The 22,103-nt window shown below is 47.1% G+C and overlaps 1 long non-coding RNA gene across 3 annotated transcripts; it reads left to right on the top strand.

The window, feature by feature from the left end:
• The first annotated feature begins 17,451 nt into the window (after window positions 1–17,451).
• LOC144162539 (uncharacterized) lies at window positions 17,452–21,050 on the top strand. 3 transcript variants are annotated; one of them, XR_013320709.1, is made up of 5 exons: window positions 17,452–17,764; window positions 18,898–18,981; window positions 19,990–20,053; window positions 20,134–20,514; window positions 20,614–21,050. It is a non-coding gene; the product is annotated as an uncharacterized LOC144162539 (long non-coding RNA). The 3 variants fall into 3 exon arrangements; XR_013320708.1 differs by having other exon boundaries at window positions 20,154–20,514; window positions 20,614–21,042; XR_013320710.1 differs by lacking the exon at window positions 17,452–17,764 and adding an exon at window positions 17,780–17,940 and having other exon boundaries at window positions 20,154–20,514; window positions 20,614–21,047.
• The last annotated feature ends 1,053 nt before the right edge of the window (window positions 21,051–22,103 follow it).

The raw sequence follows: 22,103 nt of genomic DNA, 5'->3' as shown, positions 1-22,103 counted from the left end.
GGAGATGAAGCTGGGGTGTGGAGGCAGGGCTGTAACCAGAATGCGGGTTTGGGGGTTCGAAACCCTCCAGAAATCTTTTCCAGGCAGCACGTAAGCAATATTTACTGTTGCTTTCAGCAAAACTACCCCCTTCCCACATACCCCCCCCCCCCCCCCCCCCCCCCCGGAAAGAATTTCTGGCTACGGCCTTGGTGGGGGTATACAGCTTTGCTGTAAGTCTCGTGTCTTTGAAGCACGAAGCTCTCTAGCGCGAGGCGTAAACGAGTGTCCCGGAGTTTTTTTAGTACGCGTTACGAAGTGCTCCAGCGCGAGGCGTCAACGAGTTTCCCGGTGTTGCAGTACTGTGACTACATGGGACGAAGATTACGATGACGACGACGACGACAGGAGACGCCAACAGCCCCTAAGGGGCTTCGCCCCTATCACAGACTTGGTTCAGGGTGTTCGCAAAACCGTTATCAAATTCTTAACCAACTCGCGATAATTCAATTTCAAAGGGAACCCAGGATTTTGCTCGAATTATCAGAAGTTCTCATCAGTATGACTCCGGGCAACATACCGACTTAATTGCAGTGCAATGAAACATTCACATATATTTGTTAGTACAACACGCACACACAATGCTGAAGTGCTATTCAAACTTTGGAGAAAAAAAAACGCGAATGGATGAGTGCTTTGTAATTTCTTGAGTCCGAAAAATGTTTTCTTTGTTTTCTTTTTCAATCTTTTTTTTCTCAATCTACAGGCGGTTGTTATCGCGCGCGGTCTCGCTTTGACGCGTGTATGCAGGTAATCTGCTTTGCTTGTGACTGTTAATGATATAAGGACGCAAATGGGCAGCTAGAAGCGGCAAATTCAGCAGATATTTTCCGGCAAGGACAACCAAAAGGTACAAATTAGCCGAATTTTAAGTGCAATGCACTTCTTAAGCGACCCTGAACCTGCGTCCACCGGTGATGTCCGCGCACGTGGAGATGGGCGCGCGCAGCCTGGCCGCTGACATGGCACATACCCACGTGGGGGATTGGCCAGGAATCTCCTCGTCTTCCTTGGCAACGGGGGGAGATGGGCGCGCGCTGCCTGGCCGCTGACATGGCACATACCCACGTGGGGGATTGGCCAAGAATCGGGCGTGAGAAGGGCTAATGCACCTGCTTAGAGGAGTACTGACACGAAATTTCAAAGCTGAGATCCGCTCTCAATCAAGTACAACGACAACACAAATAGGTGTCTGTGAATAAATGCATCTTTCTTTCTTTGTAGTTGTGTGTGTGTGTGTGATCTCTCTTTCGCGAACATTACCGAACCATGCAAATTCAACTCGTGCATTCGCACTTTCACATTCTTCCCCTCGGGGAAATGCGGGGAATTTTTTCGCAATGAAGCAGTTTGAATGAAGCCGCTTTAAAATACATTGAAAGCACACCGGGGCAAGCAAAATTTTGAAATTTGCTTTAATTAACCGAAAGTTCGAATTAACCGAGTTTGAATTATCGCGAGTGTGCTGCATTTGTATGTTGACTCAACGACCAAATTCGTTTGCCAGTCTTGCAGCGCTTCCTCTTTCACGTACTCACACGTCCGCCGAGTAAAAAAGTGGTATTATTAAATGGCCCTATACGGCCTTCATCCTTTCATATGTAACCTCTCCTCTTGTCACTACAAAATGCCTTTCTAGCAAGGGGATTCTGCATTGTAGTGCAATTGACTTTAAAGGGACTCTGTGCATAGAATTTCATAGAGATTCACGGACTGTTTGGAGGTACTTACATAAATGCACTAAGGCCCTCATACTTTGATTGAGTCTTCTATATTTCCCCTGTAAAAACGCCTTCTTGGAAATATGCTTTTCTGCAATGGTGAAGCCGATTTTAAGGGGGATCGGTGTATAGCATGCCCTAGGAGTGCATGAAGTCAGTAGAGGTTTTTATTATAAGGCGCTAGTATTCCATATTTTCCTGACTACGCATTTGTGTATACGAGTGAAGACGACGTTAAAAGAGCTTAATGTGTAGTGTTTCTTGTGGATACGTGTAGGATTGTGAAAGTATTTATTTAAGCACCTATGGTCCCCATACTATGATGTCAAAATTCTTGTATTGTCCCTAAAAGATGCCTTGCCTGCAATGCTTGTGCGGTCAACAGGGAAGACGTGTTTAAAGGGGCTCTGTGTATGGCTTAGTGCAATAAGCATTTACCCGACAATTCCCACACGGTAGTTTCTGCAAATCTTTGACTAAAATTTTCCGGTGGTTAATATGCATTGACCTAAATAATTTGAGATCGAGGGCGGATTAGAATTCATTGCCGATCACGGCTGCTGCCACGGCCATCAGCCCGTCGCATAGGCACCGGTGCGGTTCGACTAAGTCACGGCGACTGAGCTCCGTTGGCGGCGCTGAAATCACCGAACGAGGTGACGTGATGATACGTCGGCTATTACGTCCCCGAACACGTTACAATCTCCTTCTGCGTCAAGCGCGCGTACCGAAGTCGAGGGCTTTGTGCGATCTTGTAGTTTGTCTGGTTGCTGTAGTGTTTATTACTAAAAAAATGTTTCCTCGTCAACCACGCAAATTTTGCCCTGAAGCATTCAAGAAATCGTCACGATTGCCATTTATGTGATACCGGGCAGGCCCTGCTAGTTTTGGGGGTAAGGGTACAGCAAGGGCATTTGCATCGCCTGTTTAGAGCCACCGTTGCTTTCTTTTCTCCCTTCATATTGCGACACATGTAACATACTACAGCAAACAACATACCGAACGCGTTCAAAACTTTCGCTTAAAATTTGCGCTGCTTCGTCGACCACCCTATACCTGTCCTGAACGCGCCCAAGCGTGTGGTTGGGGGTAAATTGAAAATTTATGTATGTGTAGTTTGCGCATACGCCACTTGTGGGAGAAAAAAATCTAGAATAGCTGGAATTCGATACACCGTCAAGGGGGAAAAAAGTCTCTCGCGTTCTCAATGTAGGCTCTTCCATCTTGTCGAGAAAGGGACACGTTGCATCAACCGAATTGTATCAAGGACGGGAGCGTAGGGAAACCTTCTGTTGAAAGAACGACTGGTAGGTATGCATACGAGAGGAACCGGGAAACAGTTGATTCTCTCAGTTACTTCTAGCGAATCAAACATCTGCGCCGTTGACGGCGCTGGGAGTAACACAATGGAGATGAAAATGCTGGCAAAGCTTGAAGGCGTGCTGTAGTCTCAAACAAAAAAGAAGGCGGGCTCCGATTGCGGACAATGAAGTCAGTTATACGGAGGATGGAGAAGGCTTCAGTGGTGGTGACACGGATACTTTTTGTCCTTCTTCGCAGCTCGGCCCAGCGGTTGAAGTCGGGTTTCAACGCCCTCACGACGTGTCGGCCAGGCCGAGGTGACCCGCTGTAGCTCGGAAGCCCGAAGGACGCCGCAAAATGAAGACATCCGTCACTGAGACGCCCTTTCAAGTCGCGGCGTTCGGGTGATCCATCAGATCGCCAGCGACGACGAAGACCTTCACCCCCCGTTGGCGCTTGAAACGAGTTCTCGGCATCCGTGAGGTAGAAAAAAAAAAGGCAAAAAAAGGCAACAATTAAAAGCAATGAAGATAAAAGTTCGGACCTTTTCGGTTTCTCTCTCGTTCGTGTCTTCCTTTAGTGTAAAGGAAACCGTGGGAAGCCCGTTCGTGTTCGGGAAGCCCGTTTTTTCCTAGTCCGCGTAGGGAAATTGTGTCGTCGTTGCGAGGCGCGATGATTGTTGCACGCTTTTGTGCGTTCGTGGTCTCTTATTTTCCCCGAAGGCTCGGTGGAGTGCGGGAAGCGGCGGGTATATAATCGCTATGAAAACATCGTGGGGACCCGGAGCTGCAAGCGGGTGTTGATGAAGCCATATGGCACCTCTGATTTGGTGACACACGGTGTCGGTGAAAGAAAGTGGAAACGGGGAGTATGTTTTGGAGCATTCTGTGTTGAATGAGCAGCCCGGAATTGTGCACCCATGTGAATGCTTCATCAAGACAAAATATAATTTTGGCTTAATTAAAGCAGTACTGACGCGAAATTTCAAAGCTGTGATAATAGCATAAAAAGGCTCTCTTTGCATATGAAGATATCTCCCAGCAAGTTTCAACAGTAACCGTTCCGGATGACTTACTTTGAATCCATTTTAACCTCTGCGAGCACGAGAAAGCTCACAACGGATACCCTTTCGCAATCGGCATCAGCATGACGCCATCTGCTCGTCCTGGCCCCAAACTGCCGATGTGAGGGCCCCCGTGACGTGTTCAACGCGCTGGCTGCGGTTTTCGCGGGATGCTCCGGCGTGTGTATGACGTCGCGTTTTTGGGACTGACGTCATGCTGCCCGGGTGCGTGGAGATGGTGGAGACCACGGCCGGTCTGGGCCCGCGCGCGTCCGGACCGACAGTAACGCGACAGGAACGGTGACGTCACGAGCGCCCTCCTGTCATGGCGGCCGCCTCGGTGTTCGCTTTGTCGAAACCGAAACTGACACGAATAAAAGAGGCTGTGAATAATTATTTACGTTGCGACCACCGTCTAATGTGCCATGCTATGATTAGTGGGCTGGTAGGCAGCTATAACAGTGAAAAAAGAAACGCGATACGAAAAGTTCGTGTCAGTGCTCCTCTAAAAAACTACTCTCACCCCGGTAACAATGATACCGATTTTATCGCATACCTGAAACAAATAATGGAGGTACCAAGGAAAAAATATGGAGCAGTGGGGACCCCAGACACGTTCCCGTCAAGTCTTTACGGCGTCATAGGGTCTTGGTTCGACCGGCGTCGCCGACCTAGCAAGACACCGCCGAGAGCAAATGACTGGGTGCTTGTAGCGGGGCCTTAGTAGCGTTTGATTGTATCACTTGAATGATAGCATACAGTTAACACGCTGCTAACATTGTTTTAGTACTCGCCCGTAGTATGCCGCTCCTGCCCTTATTTCTTCACTGAAGCGCGAAATTCAAAGGTTTTCCGGTATTTCTAGAATTTTTTTTTCGTTTAGGGAAACGTCCTTCATGGCTGAAATAGAGCTCAGAGGGTAACGAAAACTTCGAATTGAACAATTTTTGTGTTTTGCCTTCACAACCCCTTAAATCCTCGGCCACCTGCGAACATATTTTTCTTCTTACTTCTTCTTGTAACTTCTTCTTGTAACATATAACTTCTTACTTCTGCTTTGCAAGTCCGCTGATGGAGGCGAAAAGCAAAAACGCCCGTGTGTACGAGATTTCGGCGCAGGTTAAAGATCCCCAGGTGGTCAAAATCAATCCGGAGCCCTCCACTATGGCGCGCCTCATCGCCTTCGTTGCATCGGCGCGTTAAAACCCTACAATCAATCAATCAATCAGTTTTGCAAGACCTCTCCTGTTTCACTACCGATTTGAGCCCGGAATAATCCTGCCACTTGTTTTAAGCTTCCCTTTCTTGTTTTTGCTCGCAATGTGAACATCACCTTTGGCTCAAAAATCCACTATTATTCCTATTGTCATTGAAAAACTGGAGCAATAAAGAACACCTCGTTTTTTTTTTCGTGCATTTTAGGCCTCTATATTATTCCAGCCATCTTCCTTGGTGTCGTGATTTAAAAATAATCCCGAGAAAATTGGCTTATTGGTGCCCGTCATTCAAAGATTCCCGAACACTTCTTGCGTTGTGGTCGGAAATGTGATGACCCCAGGAAGCCTACAGGCATTGCCAACGGTACGTTAGAATTCCTAACTGTATCTGACTTACTAACATTCAGGATCAGAGACCCGCCTCTAGTACCACTTGTACTCGTGATTTATTAACCAGTTCCGAACAGGTTCCTACCAACAGCTAAGACCATACATAGTATCACTCGTTACCACGAAATCGCTATACATTCGAAATCTCGCCTTATTCGAAGTGTATCATGGCCGTTACTCTAGTGGTTAAAATCAAAGCATATCCTCTTTTAGATGCGACTTCATCTCATTGACTCGCCTTGTCCATGCAGCGTCGGCGTTGTTGTCGTCCGCCCCTCCCCCATTCACCTCGCGGCGCGAGCTGCGCTCTCTTCATTCATCCCCTCTCCTCTCCGATGCCCCTCTCTCGTCCACACCCCTCCCCCTACACTATATAAAAAAATAATAGTTAGCGGCGCCCGGTTTCGATCCCACGACCCTGTGGGCGAGTACATGGTGCTCTTCCCACTGCGCCACAAAACCGAGACAGAATCAAATGCTACGAACGCGCCTTATATCCTTGACTCATTCAAACTACGTCAACAAGCTACTGATACAACGCATGATGGGGCAATGATTAACACTTGCAATAAAAGAAAAGAAGCTCCCACTTGGGGCTTCGCTGTCGTTGCGACAGCGAAGCCCCAAGCATACCACTTAGAGAGATTGACCAATAAAACATAATAATAATCATAAAACATAATAATCATCAACGGAAACACCAAGTGAACCCCATGATGCGTCGCACCTACACAGGGTTCCCCTCGCGGGGAGGCGGGCGCAATTTTAACAAATTATCGCTCATTTTCTGTCGAAATGACATCGTTATAACGGGAGATTACTGTATTTTCTCATAATTGGTGGATTCTCTCTCTCTTCAAAACACTCATAAACGTGTGGTCTAAATTTCAAGAAGCCCTTTTCGGCCGGTATTTTAGTTCCCGCAGTAATACCCCTTTGCACTAGCATACGAATGTCATTTGAACCAAATGTCATTTGACTCAAATGCGAAGTTGTGCCGCTCCACTGGGTTTTGAAATGCCATTCGGCTCAAATGACATTGGGGCCAAATGAGCCTCCAGAGAGACATTTGGGGCTCTCGAAAGCATAAACAAATACATTCCTGGCGTACTTAAAACAAACAAGATATTCTTAATTGTACGACTTTGCTCACTTCTCGTTCACTTAAATCATGATATCAAGCTGTAATAATTCCATACTCTCAGCACTAGTGCGAGCAAGCGACAAACCAGCGTGGCCAGACAGCCTAAAACAGGACAAAAAACGCCGATTGCGTTCCAGAATTAAGCAAAAACCGTGTCAAAGCTTACGATATTTATAATTTGATATCATTGTAATGCCGAAGACTGCTGCTATATTTGGTTGCTGCATTACTGCGTAAAAACAAAACTCGACAGCAGCAGCGCCTCGCAGCACGGCGAGCGATTGTTAAAGCTTTCAAATACCATCGAAATCTTAGTGGAGCACGGCGGATTCCGAATGGCATTCGAAGCCACCCCGTTTGAGTCAAATGACATTTGGTTGGAATGACATTCGAACGCTAGTGTAGCCGGGGTATAAGATTCCTTAAATAAAGTCTCTTGAACCTATCCTCAATGTTACAAAGCTAATAAGAACTAATCAGTGTAACTGCAAGCAGTCCACACACTGGGAGTCATTCAATGAAGCCTCGACCTGACACAGCCGACCACACACGAACAGGAGACACAGCCGTCTGCAACAATATATAGACCTCTCTGTCTGCACACGACAGCTGAAGGTTCGGCGCAAACATTGGCTCCCTCCGCCTCCTCGAATAACACCACACAAAGGAAAAAAAGCGTCGGACTACGTACGGGAGGGAGAGAGACGACGTAATACTACAAACGCTAAATGGCGCGCGCCCACCGCAAACACGGTGTACGTGTGCGCGCGCTGTAGGGGCGCTTGGGTGGGTTGCGACGGGTGGGCGCTTATACGACGTGCAAGGATCGAGGGGACGGGAAAGTTGCGTGAAGATAGGCCTAAACGGTGTGTGTACGACGAGGCGCCGTCTACATCGCCTCCCCGGCGCTCTGAAAGTACCCAGAGCTTCGCCAGCCGGTGGGCCAAACGGCGCTCGACGGAAACTCAAATTTGGCGGTGAGGCGTTGGCGTAGGGAGAGAGAGATTGAGGGGAACTGACACCACCGGCGGAGCTTCGAGGCTAAAACAACGCCGTATTACGTACTACAGGCGGGGACCAACAACGCTTGCGGTGGTGTGTGTCGAGGGAGGGATGATGGCCCGCCGAACGGGGTGAAATGTACAGGCCAGACGACAGAGATAAAGCGAGCCGCCATGTATTTTTTTTTATCGTCTGCTTAGGCGCGCGCGTGTAGCAGACGATATCCAACCGGAACGACGGCACGGAGACTCGCGCGCTGCCGCGACAAGTTCGGGAAGTGTGTTCTGTGGGGGAAACAAGGGGAGAATAAAAAAAAAAAGGTAGGTGGCAAAAACTACGCGGGGGAGAGGGGGGGGGGAGGCAGAAATGAGCATGTTGTTAGCAGCGGTGGTGGTCGTGGTGTAATTGGTCTGATCCCCTTTGCCTGCTGGGTTGCTTCCTCCGCGAAAAACCCATACCCCCCTCCCACCTCCCCGCGGAGTAATACACGCAGAAGACCTCGCCGTCGCTCCCCTCCGCGGGCCTCCCGTGCGCTTCACCTGAGTGAGACAAATGTTTTTTAAATCCTCGCCGCGGACCCAGCGTGATCCCCCCTGTAAGCGGTACGGATTTGGAGGAGGGCCGGTTAGTGCGCACACGCGCCCCAATCTGAACCACGCGAGCCCCGGGGTCGCGAGCGGCATAACCCGGCGGCCGCTACAGCTCGTCTTTACTGCGCCAGCAGGAGATGAGTCGTTTTGTCGGTGGGGGGTTGCTGTGACAGTACACAGGCGTCTGATAGAAAGCGCTGGGAGGAGGGGAGTGGGGGATGCTACGGGAGTTATAGGGATCAGCGGGGCCAGGGTCCTCTCTCGCTAGAGGCATTTGTTTACACGGATCCCAGCCGTCGCCTTTCGAAGCAGACGGTAGCGGCAGCGGCAGCGGCAGCTTCTTCGTCCTCGGAGGGGGGTCGTCGGCACAACCGTGTCTCTTGGGAGAGCGGAAAAAGCGAAAAAAGAGGAATATCGGTGAAGAGAGACTTGGGGGCCAGTGCGACAGTGTTGCGGTCGGGTCATTAGTTACCGTAGAGTGAACGAGGGGCTCAAAGCGCGGGAGAGTCGCCCCTGCGGGATTTGTCCGGCGACGGTGCCGTTGAAACACCTGCTTTCGGGCGCCGCTCCTGCGTGGTGCGGTGGCCTACTGCGGCCGCACGCACGGATCGGATCGGAATGGGGATTCCCAATCTATTCGCGAGGAAGGCACAATGACACGAGAGAAATCCGGCCCAATAGAAGACTAATTTGCTTCGTTTCTGTGTTGTATTTTTCTCTTCGAGGGCGCCCAGTTTTCTGCTGTATAAATGGGGAGTTAGTGGCTGTAATTACACGCGGAGTGTGTTTCTTTTTCTTTTTTTTCAGAGCTTGCATCGTGCAACCAGGAGCTATTTTTAGCAGAATGTGTTTTATATTCCCCGGTTGGTTCGTTTTCGAAGGACAACTGTCAGCGTGAACACAGGACGCTAGAAACAAGATACGAAGGATTGTAACGAATCCTGTCTCGCACTTACGTGTGCATTGTTTGTGTCCCCTGGTGTATGCTTTCTGAACGCTGAAATTTCAATTTTGTTCCACAATATAGAAAGGAGCAAGCCTGTGTTCAGCGATAAGCTGATTTTAAGGGTATTTGCATTCGGATAAGATAATTGGGGAGGGGGGGGGTGTAGGGTACAAAACAGCGCACGGCTCAGGCAGCGCGCTCTGTTGCCTTCAATTCCATGTGAGTTGTCTTGAGTGTTCGTGTTCTAAATAACACACATCACTCTTCTTCTACACACCTCACGGGTGTAAAAAGGTGGCACACCCTACCTCATAAATCAATCTAAGAACTCTTACAGCTAAAACGTGCACATAATTGAACAGGAGCTTTTCTGATTAGATTACACTCAAGTAGGGGCAGTCCTATAATATTTAACAATTTGAATACAAATCAATCAAGTCTTGTTATTCCGATCACATTCGATTCGAGCATTCGGTATTTCATACATTGAAATATTCGGAGTGCCCAGGCCAACGTCGGGAACCATGGTTCTCGCGGAAGCAAGAGAGCCACCCGTAAATGCTTTGCGCGTGCAGGAGGTGCGCCGCCATTACCTGCGCCTGACTACGCAGCATGACTCGCACCCTTTGGTTTCCCGTCTTCAACAGCGTTCAGCGTCAAAGATTCATCAGGCCATCTTTGGTGATGTCATGGCCCTGCCCGCTGTATCTCAATGGCAACACAACACTGGGTCGCCTCCATGGACTGTTCCCTGCATTGACACCAATGCTGATATCCCCGGGATGCCCAAAAAACAATCTATATCTACAGTGGCAGCACGGCAGATGACGCTCAATTACATGCATGACCGTTATGCTGATTATGTGCATATATATACCGATGGATCGTCGACAACCACCTCGTCGTCGTCAGCTTTCACAATACCGAGTCTTCACATCGATCAGGGGGTCAAGCTCTCGCACCCTACATCACCGACGGCTGCAGAGCTTTACGCAATATATCTTGCAGTCAAATTTATCGCTACAATGACTTCACCGACTAAATGGGCAGTTCTCACAGATTCAAAAGCGGCTCTTCAAGCCCTAAATCCAATTGCGGCTTACAGTCATCACAATATCTTGGCAAGACACATCTGTGATGTGATGGCAACTGAAATAGGAAAAACTCAGAAAATAACATTTCAGTGGATTCCCGGGCACATTGGAATAAGAGGAAATTCACGAGCTGACCGATTAGCAGCAACCGCTCATTCAAATTCCACGTGTAGCGCCGTGCCTTTTTCCAGAGGTGATGTTAAAAATTATTTGAAAAAACTAAGGACACACATTACTTTGGAAACCAGGTTGACCGATAAATATCGTTCATCGCTGTTATACCAAGTGGACCCGTACCTTACATTCCCGTGTGCGTCTCATCTGGGTCGTTCCGTCGACACGTTAAAGGGACACTGAAGTGATTTGTAAACAATGCGGGATTACGAGCGCAAACTGTAGTCCGGAGTCCCTGGGCCCTGTTTCGACCGCTCTGTGCGCGTTTACGCGAATTTATTTAGTAGAAAAATCAATTCGAAAATGCTGTCCTCCTCTCTTTACGCTCGCCCATTTTCCGTGGCGTTTTCGTGTGACGTCAGCAGGAGAGGAGCTGACAATTGGCTGCGCTACTGCACGGCTCGCCGACCTTCCGCGACCGAGTCAGTCGGCCCACCGTTCAGTCCGCCGGCCGCCAACGGGTCGTCGCAATTCGCTCGATCAGTTGAAACTAAGCCACAACACGTTTGGGAATGGAAGAATGCGCCTTTATTTACTTCATTAGTTTGTACACTGTATCTAGCTCGAAGTCAAGGTCGCTTCACACAAGCGCTGCACAAGCGCACATGCGACGCTTCGCTGACTGGTACGCCAGTAGGAAAATATAAGGCCTCTTGAAGGGGGAGAAGAGTGAGCGAAGTCAATATAGGTACTAAGGAAATAAAATCAACTGATATTTTTATCGTACAGCGTAAAACTAGGGTGCGGGAAGCACTTTTTTGCGCTGGGCGAACAAGCACAGCGGTCAGCAGCACGACTACGCATCTGCGAACGCTTTCCCGTCTACGAAATGCAATTGCTAGACGTGAGCTATTGTGGAAACTCGGGGGACGCTTACTGCACGAGCGCAATACAACAAATAGTCACCTAAGCTGCTTGAAATACTAAAACTAAATAAAAGTGTAAACTGGTTATACATTATATACCTTATCTTTTCCGTCGCTGCCAGCGGCTCCCTGTGGCCTTGTCGTCTGGCCCAAGTAGCACAGAACATTAGAATAACGTTATCTGGAAGTTGCGAAAGTTTAAATAACGTTAAATGTTACGAGGCAATGTTTATGTAACGTTAAAAAAAACATTCAATGTTTATGTTATGTTAGAAACGTTATTTTTACATTGAAAACAAACATGTATGTTAACGTTTTGTTCCCAACATTTATTTAACGTTTAGGAAACAACTTAAAACCAATGTTAGAAATACTAATGTTATTACAATGCTCATACTCAACATTAAAGTAATGTAAATATACAAACATTATAATAACGTTCAGGACATGTTCAGGAAACAACTTATCACCAATGTTAGAAATGGTAACGTTATTAAAATGCTCAGGACTGAACATTAAAGTAATGTACAAATTGAAACATTATAATAGCGTTCAGGGCATGTTCACGGCAGAACATTAATGGGATGTAAAAATGTAAACATTATTATAATGTTAAGAAGTACCCGCAAAGCAACGTTATAGGTAACATCTTTATTGCAACATTATTACAATGTTCAAGGCATAACGTTGAAGTAATTTTAGAAATTTAACGTTATTAAAATGCTCGAGGTAATACTGTCAGGTAACATAATAAATCTGAACATAAGCATAACATTTATGTTACAACGGCCGGGTGATGTTATGCTTGAAGCATTAGCGAAATGTTCAAACTAATTGCACAATACAACTGGCTTTTACCAAAGTCTTCAGGGGTACAGGGGGTCAAAACAAGTCCTCCCCCCGAAATTTCTCGTGAGGGAAGTGGGAAGGGGGGGGGGGGGGGTCATCCAGGACGGGCCCGATTCGCGCGAACGTGAATCGCACGCGCCAGATAACGCTTCCAGGCTCCAGCACGTACCGGTCGGTTCTTCTGGCTCCCTCTTCACCATTTTGACATATTAAAGGGGGGGGGGGAAGGATATTTCGGGTTATTTTCTTATTTCACATATATAGAACTTTGCATCTCGTGCCGTCGGCGTGTCGCCACCGATTCTGCTATCTTTGGCGTGTCTTCCGCGGCCAACTTCCAGCTCGTTCGAGCAGCTCTGGCGGCTCAACCCCCCCCCCCCCCCCCCCCGCCCCCCTCCCGCCCCATCCGATATAAAATCCTGGCTACGATCAGCTACGATCAGCTACGCCAATGCTTTTAAAAATCGCAGCCACATTATTTCAGTGCTTGACTGCATTTTGACGCCGCCGGAGATGTGCTGAGACAAATGTTGTAAGTGTGTATGCGTGCGTGTTTATTTTGTGTTATGAGCCCAGCCCAGCCCAGGACATGGGCAAGCCAACGTGTTGAGGAGGATAAATTACAGCGCCAATCGTGTCATCAGTTGTGGTTTTGGCCGCTGCGAGTCCGCGCGAAACATTTCTCAGGCAAGGCGGCTTTCCCCTCAGTTGCCTTTTGTTCCCTCAGAGGAATAGCTCCGTCAACAACCGGTCCCATTTATGACCAGTCCTATTGTTGCCCACCGCCGCTCCCCTCGTTTTGCAAGGCGTGTATCATGCGGGTGCGCGCGGCGGGTGGGGGCTTGCTCCCCCTCTCAAGACCTGCAGGGGAAGTGCGTCAAAAGCCTGTTCTTGTGTCTTGTATTCCGGCGTGAGGCTGCCTGGTATTTTTCTTTTCTGTCATCTGCACCGAGCGCAAGAAAGAGCGACAGCACAGAGCAGCAGAAGGTGTTTTGCGTCATCGAGAAATACACTTGTTGCCGGGAAACAACGATTTGCAAGTCAACTGCAGGTTACTTCAAATATACACGAAAGCACGCTTTTAACTATTTTCAGTAAGCATCATATGAAGTTAAATTTATTTTAGGAATGATTAGGAATGAATGACTAGGATGAATGAATGAATGAATGAAATAATGAATGAATGACTAGGAATGAATAGGAATAGAAAAAAATGAATAGGAATTGACAGTGTTATGTGTAATTTTTACATTCCTGTTACGTTTGCACCACAAATTCTGCGCCATTGAAGCAGAAAACAAAAATGCGAGAGCTGCTTCTTATCAATGCGGCGATCGAATTAACGCCCATTGGATGATTTGGTAGATCTGTAACGAACTCGCACCTACAGTGAAAGCCAGAGTTGCCCTGCGCATGCAACGCGAGACTGCGACACCGCAGTTTCGCGTTATTGTGTTTCGCATTAGCCATATAAAGTACAACAGCATTGTTATGGTGCATCAGCCACAGAGGAAGAAGACACGAACGCCAGTGCCTAGCCTGCTCGCACGTGTGCTAAATTGTAGCCAAAACAACACGCTGGGCGCGCTCAGATCGACTCTGAGGTGTACATGTATTGAAAAGGAAGAAGCCGAAGCTCTGGCGTTCTTGGTCTGCGCGGGGCCTTCTGTTCTGTAAATACGCCTTGTTGGTTGATGGATTGTAGGGTTTAACGCGCCGATGCAACGCAGGCGATGAGGCGCGCCGTAGTGAAGGGCTCCGGATTAATTTTGACCACCTGGGGATCTGTAACGTGCGCCTAAATCTCGTACGCACGGGCGTTTTTGCTTTTCGCCTCCATCGGAAAAGCGGCCGCAGCGGCCGGGAATCGAACCAGCGTCCTCGTGCCCAGCAGCACAACGCCTTAGCCACTGAGCCACCAAGGCGGGTGTAAATACGCCTTGTAAATACATCTTCGTTTCACGTCTTCCTCTCTAACATTCTGGTGGCGGTTGCTAACCATATATCCATGCTCCTGCCTTGAGCCTATACGAGCGCGTAAGTGCTCACTATCGATGATACCCTACGCTCACGCTCGCGCTACAGACGGCTAGCCTCCTGGTTATATAAGTTTAGTCTGGAAATCGACTTCATGATGTCGATGGGCGGTGGACCCTAGGTGAAATCAAGCACCGGGACCCTTGCGAAGTATCTAACCAAGCTGTACAGCCTTCCTTTGTAGCCGCATAACTGTATTTCTAGAGTGGATTTCAACTTTTAACATCTACGTATATAAACTGCACTCCGCTGTCGCTCCAATTCCTCCCCATAGCGCTGCGGTGGCGGCACGATTGCCGCCTAAATATTTTGATGTCTGCTGCTGCGGTGTTGTTAATTCACTGCAAATGCTATAATGTTTGACAACTGTATTACATTTGATGAAACTTCATAAAAATATTTAGGCGACGAAATTGAAACTTTGAAAACTTCCCTTTGCGGCAGACGTAATCAATTCGTCAATTTTGATGCAAGCCTAGGTTTATCCGCCGTGTAAAAGCACGCACCACGTCGAAATATAGAGTTACGCGTACAGTTAAACCTGTATGTAAAGAAGTTGATAAAAATTCAAAATTTTCGTTACATGCAGGTTTTCATTATATGCAAGTTTCGATTTAAGGCACCCGTAAATGAAGCCGAAACTATATCAGAATACTTGACATCAGGGACAGTGAACTCTCCCTTCAAGAATTTATTTCAGAGTGAAAAAAATGCTCTATTTGCGGCTTCTGCTTTTCCACGAAGTTTTTCAGTACACGGCAGTCCAAAGAATCAAGGTCACTTATACCCCTGTATTCGCAAGCGTAACGTAACTATCAATTTTGCCTTTTGACACTCTTCGCTGGTTTAACCAGTTTCAAGGAGCAAACGTGTGCTGAAAGGGCGCCTTTTCGCGAACTTGATGCTATTTAATTGTGCACTCAAACTTTTTGAGAAGGTGCTAGCTGGGATGCTGTACCGAACGACAACGTTGATCCTACTTGCCTGCGGAGACGGCACCTGAAATTGCGAGCTTGTCTTGAAAAGACAAATCTTTTTGTTTTCTAGTAGCAGAACTCATCACCAACGAACCTACACCTCAGAAATCAGTGGAGACGCGCGAATATACTCACCGACAGTTGGGCCTAGCACCTAAGCGACACCACACTCACATTGGAAACACACGGTAGTTTGCAGCGCGGGCAATGTTCGCTAAATTAGTGCATATCTCCAGCCAATTTTTCGGAAAAAGTGCAAAAAACGATGGCTCATCAGCGTAGCGAATTCGTTACATGAAGGTGTAACTGTTGCCACGATTTCGTTATATAGAGGTCAGGTCGAAAACGCATCGTTTTCAATGAGGCTGGCAATGGGGATTTGAAAAACTTTGTTAAATCCAGGAATTCGTCACATGGAAGTTAGTTGCATCCTGGTTCAAATGTAATTGAATTGAAATGACTCCTTTTTTCCCATTTTGTGCCTTGCAGACATTGTGCTAACTCAAAGCCCGAATTCTTCTCACAGGCAAGGGCAAGACGATTAGGAAGTATTCGAGTCCTTATAATCAGCCGAAGCGCAATGTTTAGCCTCCAATTACGCGAACTTCGTTTAAAACCGTGAGTTGCGTTTGTTGTTGAAAAGCTGCGTACCCATATTTTTCCCATCATCGTGTGCGGCGTAAGGACACGAAGCCCTCGAAAAATGGGGAGGGTGAGGGAAGAGGGGGGGGGGATCGAGCCTTTCAGCGCCCACTTGGTTGGCGCCTATGCCATCGAGCTAATTTGAAACGAATCATCCGATTTCAGTGTCTCCCTGTTACTGTTATGACGGGGTCTGGGACATTTCGGTGAAGCACGTTTCGGCGCACGGGCTTTCCGATGCACGGACTTCTCGGTTCAAAGGCATTTCGATGCGAAATCATTTTGAAGAACAGATATGGTTACTCGTAGTGTGCTCCTAACGTGCCACGATGGAAGAAGACAACGACGGTAGAAAACGACGACGAAGCGTTTGAGTACGCAAGCAGTGCACGTGCAGTTTTCTGGAAACAGCGGTAATAAGACAACGCCAGCGGTGCGCTAGCTGTCTCGAGCAGGTCATGTAAAATATATTTGTTGGTACTAGCCACCTACTTCGGTCTGGTTCTTGTATGCCTTATTTGCTTTGAACGTATTGTTGTATTTTGATTTTGGTAAATCATATGTCGTGAATGACTATTTACTGCACTTACTGAATTTTTTTATTATATTAATGCCGCGTTTCAAAAGTTTATCTTACGATTTGTGTCCATTGTTAGGTTTTTCTTTAACACACTTCAAGCGCAACACCTATTATAAAGCAGATTTATTTTACTCGCTGCGGCTTATTTCCTATTAAGTTGTGGTTCTTTGGGAAGGGGAGAGATTGCTCTAGATTCACTCAGAAAACATTTTAGAAAACATTAGAAAGAGCAGTTTTTAGACGTAATATCCCGTAATTTGCGTAATATTCCGTGATTTACTGTGAAATGATATCCTATTATTTCTAGTCGTGAGACTATGTAATTTTCGGAGCCGTTTAACGGGGAAGGAAGAAGGGGGGGGGGGGGATGGACTCCATGTGCGAAGGCATTCCTGGCGAAGGCATGCTTTATCGGCGATCAGGGGAGAAATTACGTAATCGTGTTCGCTAATAGTGCTCAAGGCTGCAGGGGTCACTCGCTTGTTTAAAGCATACATGTACGAAAAAAAAAAAAACCCTTTTTTGTAGTTATGTGACCACACAGTTATTCCGCACGCACCAGCCGGACTGGTTAAGTTGCCCACAATTCTTTTTTCATCGAAGCATGATATTTCTGACTAGTGAATCAAAACGTTTAAGTTCTAGTTTACAAAAAAAAAAAAATGCCACTGGTGTTTTTTTACAAATTTTCTCCCTACACCACTCGTATTTCATGTTTGGTTATGAAGCGTTCCTTGATCCGGGCATCACGATCAGTCTCGTTCAAAGTCAATCTTGTTCGCGAGTCCTCTTCATTCTGTTCGTTGAGATCTGGCTGTCTTCACTTTGCGATGTAAAAGGCGAACTTCGCGGCGCTGTCCCCAAGGGCGGGTGGAGAAGTTTCCCGTCGCATTGTGCGACGTTCCTTTGTGTAGCATCCCCCCACGGCTTTTTGTTCATTCAGACAGGTTTCAGCCGCAGACAGCGGCTGCGGAAAGTTGCTTGGAGATCCACTGCCTTCTCACCCCATATGAGAGGGAAAGAAAAAAGGGCAAGGGCTCAAGGGGTCTTTTCTCGCCACTGCCGACCCCGTGCGCACCCAGCTCCAGTCGTTACACCGGATCGTTTACCTGGAACACTGCAGTTGTAGACGTAAGTATATGCGTAAGCGCATGCTTGTTCAGTCGTAGCCTGTTCGATGGTGTTATATCTTTCTCCGTGGTCTGTCCAACCGAGACCCGTTTATCGCTGGATATTCAAAACGAAGCGCCAGAGGCGGCGTTTGGGCAATGTAAGCGACATACAAGGAAGGTGTGCAGGAGCAACTCGTGAGTATTTTCTTGCTTATAGGCCCGTGCACACTTGCGACGAACAACGCGATTTCTGTCGCGGCGACAAATTGGCCGAGACCGAACGACAAAACGGATCGCCGGGCTGCAAAAGTTTCCAAAATCGCGTCTCATCGTCGCAAGTGTGAACGGGCCTTTGAACTATATAGTAGGCAGTATTGATGGAAGAATCGATGTTACGGGTACGTTGCATGGAAACGATTTTTGTTCGTTGCATGGAAACGATTTTTGCGCGCTTTGTGCAAAGCAAAGTGAATTCGGATAACTAACCTCGCCCACACTCGAATGATCTTCACTTCAGCCGGGCAAGTGAGGTATCGCGGCTTGGGCACGCGAAACAAAATAATGTGCGTGTCACGTTAGTTCGCTGTGCGAAATTTTGAAAAAAAAAAGCATTACATTTGCCGCTAATTGCCTGGCGATGCGATAATTATGTTGGGAACGCCGGGGTTCCTTAACGTGAAAAAAAAAATGGGGGGGGGGGGGGGGGGGTGCAGCCAGTGCAGCTACTTCGGAATGTAGTCGATACAAATGCAAACGAACAGGTCAGAATGCACCCCTTGGTAGCCTATTTTGCCGCTGGTTAACTTAGACGGTATGACGGTGTACCTATCGCAAAAAGTTCGTCAGACTTCTGGGATATATTGTTAAAAGCTGCAAACCTGAGCCTTTTGTCGTAGCTTTCTTCGCTGGCGAGTAAGCAACCAGACAACCTGCGTGACTATATAGCCAACTTCGTTAGAAAGGGGCACTTTGAGGGCTGAAGGTGTCACAGAGGGTGGGAAAAAGTGCGCTGTTCGAGTACATGCGTTCGTTTGCGACTTACATTTTTGAAATGCATTAAAGCAGCATAGCGCGTTCTTGAGCTGTGAGAAATGCACCCCAAAAGGCTGGTAAATAGCAGCTGGTAAAGAGTCGAAGTCACTTTCATTGCAGGCTATGGTTTTCAAGATACCCTCAAACCGGGAAAGCCGCGGAGTTCATCGACGATGAGTGCCAATCCCGAGACCATAGAAACTGGTAAGTAAATATTGTGTAAATGGCTAGCGGGTTTAGCGAATCAAAATGGAAAAGCGAATTCAATCGATAACGCACAGCACAACAGGAGCTGGAATGACCAGGGCAGGTGCCACTTTCAACTAAGCCGATAAAGATCCGAAAAGGGGAATTGGGGTTAAGAGGTGTGGGAGGTACTTGGTCATGCTAGCGATCACCCACTCCCTCTAAAGGGAACCGTTCCGCCCAAAAGAGGTCACTCTGGATGCAGAATTTTGCCTACTGCGCGTACTTTATCAGAAGTTTGGAGAGAGAGAGAGAACAAGACTTTATTGTGAATATCCGGCGTGCGGGTGCGGATCAGGCCACGCAGGGCTTCTCCGCACCCTATCTAGCGCGTGGCTGTGTAGACCTCGAGGGTGGGCCTGCGTCGCGACGTCGGCTACTAGGTGAGTCCGCTCCCGCGGGAGGGTCCCCCGTTCGCTCTTGCCGGGCCAGGGCGTCCTCGAGCCGCTGGATGGCGAGCAGCTGCGCCGCAGAGTCGGGCGAGCTGATGTAGTCCACAATGTCTGGCGGTAGTGAGTCCGGCTCGGCACCGTCTTGCTGCACTTCACAGCCCCACATGATGTGGGCTAGAGTTGCTGGTTCACGCGCACAAACACTGCACTGCACTTGCACATAGTATCCGGGGCACAACCAACACGCTTTCATTGGGGCCGCATTGATCATGCACAGCCGTCGAAAAATCCTGTAAATGCTCAGCAGTGATGAATAACAGGGTGCGTTTCATATGACGAGGTAACAACGCCGAGCGTGAAAAAACAAAAACCATGGTTAAAGTGAACGCTAACAAATTTAGTGGCTGCAATGATACGCATGGCTTTGACTGAAAAACAGAACCTTCCTGCATTCGTGCAAATAAAAAAAAAAAAGAAGAATGCCCGGGTTGTTGTAAGATTCTCAAATTCTTCCTCCTTTCTTCCCCTAGCCTGTTCCAAGCATGTATTAAACATGTCACACAACTCTTTTCAGTGCTGAGAAAGACTAGGATCGAAGTTGTTCGTTTATGAGTTCCCACTTTGGTTCCCTTTATTACGTAAGTAAACTTGGACCATTATACACATTCGTGTTTAATGGGTGTTCCTTTTTTGTGAACCATCTGTAATACCTCTGTAGCACTTTGTGTTCTTTTTTAGGTGAAAGATCTGCCGGACTGGAGGAGCAAACGTCGCTTCTACAACCAAGCGAATTTTCAGATGGGTTGTTTCGATTGAGGTAGCGGTCATCTATATACAGTTGGACAGGAAGAAAAGAAGAAAAAGGTCCGAGAGGTTAGTATCCGTTCCCGAATAGTATTTGGTGAGTGTAGAAAATTTCTGAGAGCGTATTTTGATTTGTTTTAGTAGTTCAATTTATGAACTGCTATGCAGCCCATAACTAGTCGCGCCCTATGCTTTCCAGCTGCTGCTGGTGTGACACAGCTCACAGTCGATAGCGGGCCACATCATTGGTGACTGGATCCACTTTGCGAATATTGGGCTTACAGGAACCCACAAGGTAAGCAATAAACTAATATTCTCAAAATTTAATAGTGCATTTATATTTAAATGATTTTCATCTTAATCTCTGCCTAATAAAAATACATGAACCATGCAGAAGACACAACACTCCGCTAGCGAGCGACTTTGACGAATAGTCACTAACCTGTATAGGTTACTGACTCGGGAGATTCAAGTTGGGAGTCAGGTGACCCAAAATTTTGTGCGCTTGCTTTCTTCTGGTCATATGGTTAGCACGAGTTGCTGCGTAGCTGCTTGTTCAGTTACTCTCCTTTTAGTGCGTGCGTGTGTGCATGTGCGTGTGTGTGCGTGTGTGCGCTCGTTAACTAAACAAATCCTTAGGCGGCGACTACTTTTTCGCGCAAAAACCGCCTACTGCCGCAGCGTACTGAAGTAGGAATTGTTTGCTTTTTCCACACAGACGCAGCCAGCCCCTGGATGGAGCCTCCTCTCCTGCACAGCAGCAGCAATGGAATGTAAATAAAAAAAATGCTGTAACCATGCAAAAATAAAATAAAATTTTATTTTAAATTTCACTTTTCCTTGTTATTTTGAAAATGCTTTAAAATATATCGTAACCGGCAAACGTGGATAACAGAAACAATGCTCCACGATACACATTCCACACGTTTGGCAAAACGTCACTGTAACGTTCCTGGTCCACATTCTGAAAAGCTTTTGCAACGTTAAAAGATTGTTTCAAGCGTGTTTTCTGCAACGTTAAGTAAATGTAAATCCAACATAATTACTATGTTGTCGAAATGCTTCCTCCCAGTTCCAATAATGTTTGACGAAACGTTACTGTAACGTTTTTTAGTTGTTCTTAAAATGTTTTTGTAGGGTGCTTCTGCAACGTTAGGTAAACGTAACTCCAAAAGTATTTATATGTTGTAGAAATGCTTTCTTACTGTTCGCATAACGTTTGGCGAAATGTGATGTAACGTTTTACATTGTTTTTAAACGTTTTTTGAACGTTATTAGCTTGTTCGCTGCAACGTTTGGGAAATGTAACACTAACATTAATAATATGTTGTAAAAATGTTTTGTGGACGTTTAAATAATGTTTGACAAAACATTACTGTAACGTTTTTGATAACATTAGTTAAACATTTCAAAAAAATGACATTAAAGGGAAGGTGAAACGGTTTTAGAATTAAAAGAAAAGTTGCCTAGCAGAAAGTACACATTGAATAGTTCCCGTGTACGAAATATTTTCGCAATACATGCAATAGAAGCGGCGCAATGAGCAAACAAAAGTGGCCTGATGCCCCGCCCCCATCTCGCCGCGCGATGCCGGAAGACCGAAGAGCGCGGGCGAAAACCGGCTGAAAAACGTCATACCTGGACTTCCGGCCGGATCGGCCGCCTCGGCCATGCTCTTTTCGCCGTGTTTTCTTGTGAATGATACTTGTTGTTGCGGTTGATAGCACTCATTTGTACCATTTTCGTGTTCAAAAAGTATGCACGAACGCCAAAGGAGGCATACGTTATCATGCCGTATTCCTAAGCAGAATAATGCCACGCCGGGATGCTTGATAACATACGGAAGCGACAGCCGAGGTGGCTGTGCTTGATGACAGATAATAT

This window comes from Haemaphysalis longicornis, unplaced genomic scaffold, assembly GCF_048455015.1.
Source record: "Haemaphysalis longicornis isolate Haplotype H1 unplaced genomic scaffold, Haemaphysalis longicornis Haplotype H1 scaffold_12, whole genome shotgun sequence".
NCBI classification, from domain to species: Eukaryota; Metazoa; Arthropoda; class Arachnida; order Ixodida; family Ixodidae; genus Haemaphysalis; species Haemaphysalis longicornis.
The sequence above is the reverse complement of the archived record's forward strand: the minus strand, read 5'-3'. Positions and strand labels throughout refer to the sequence as shown.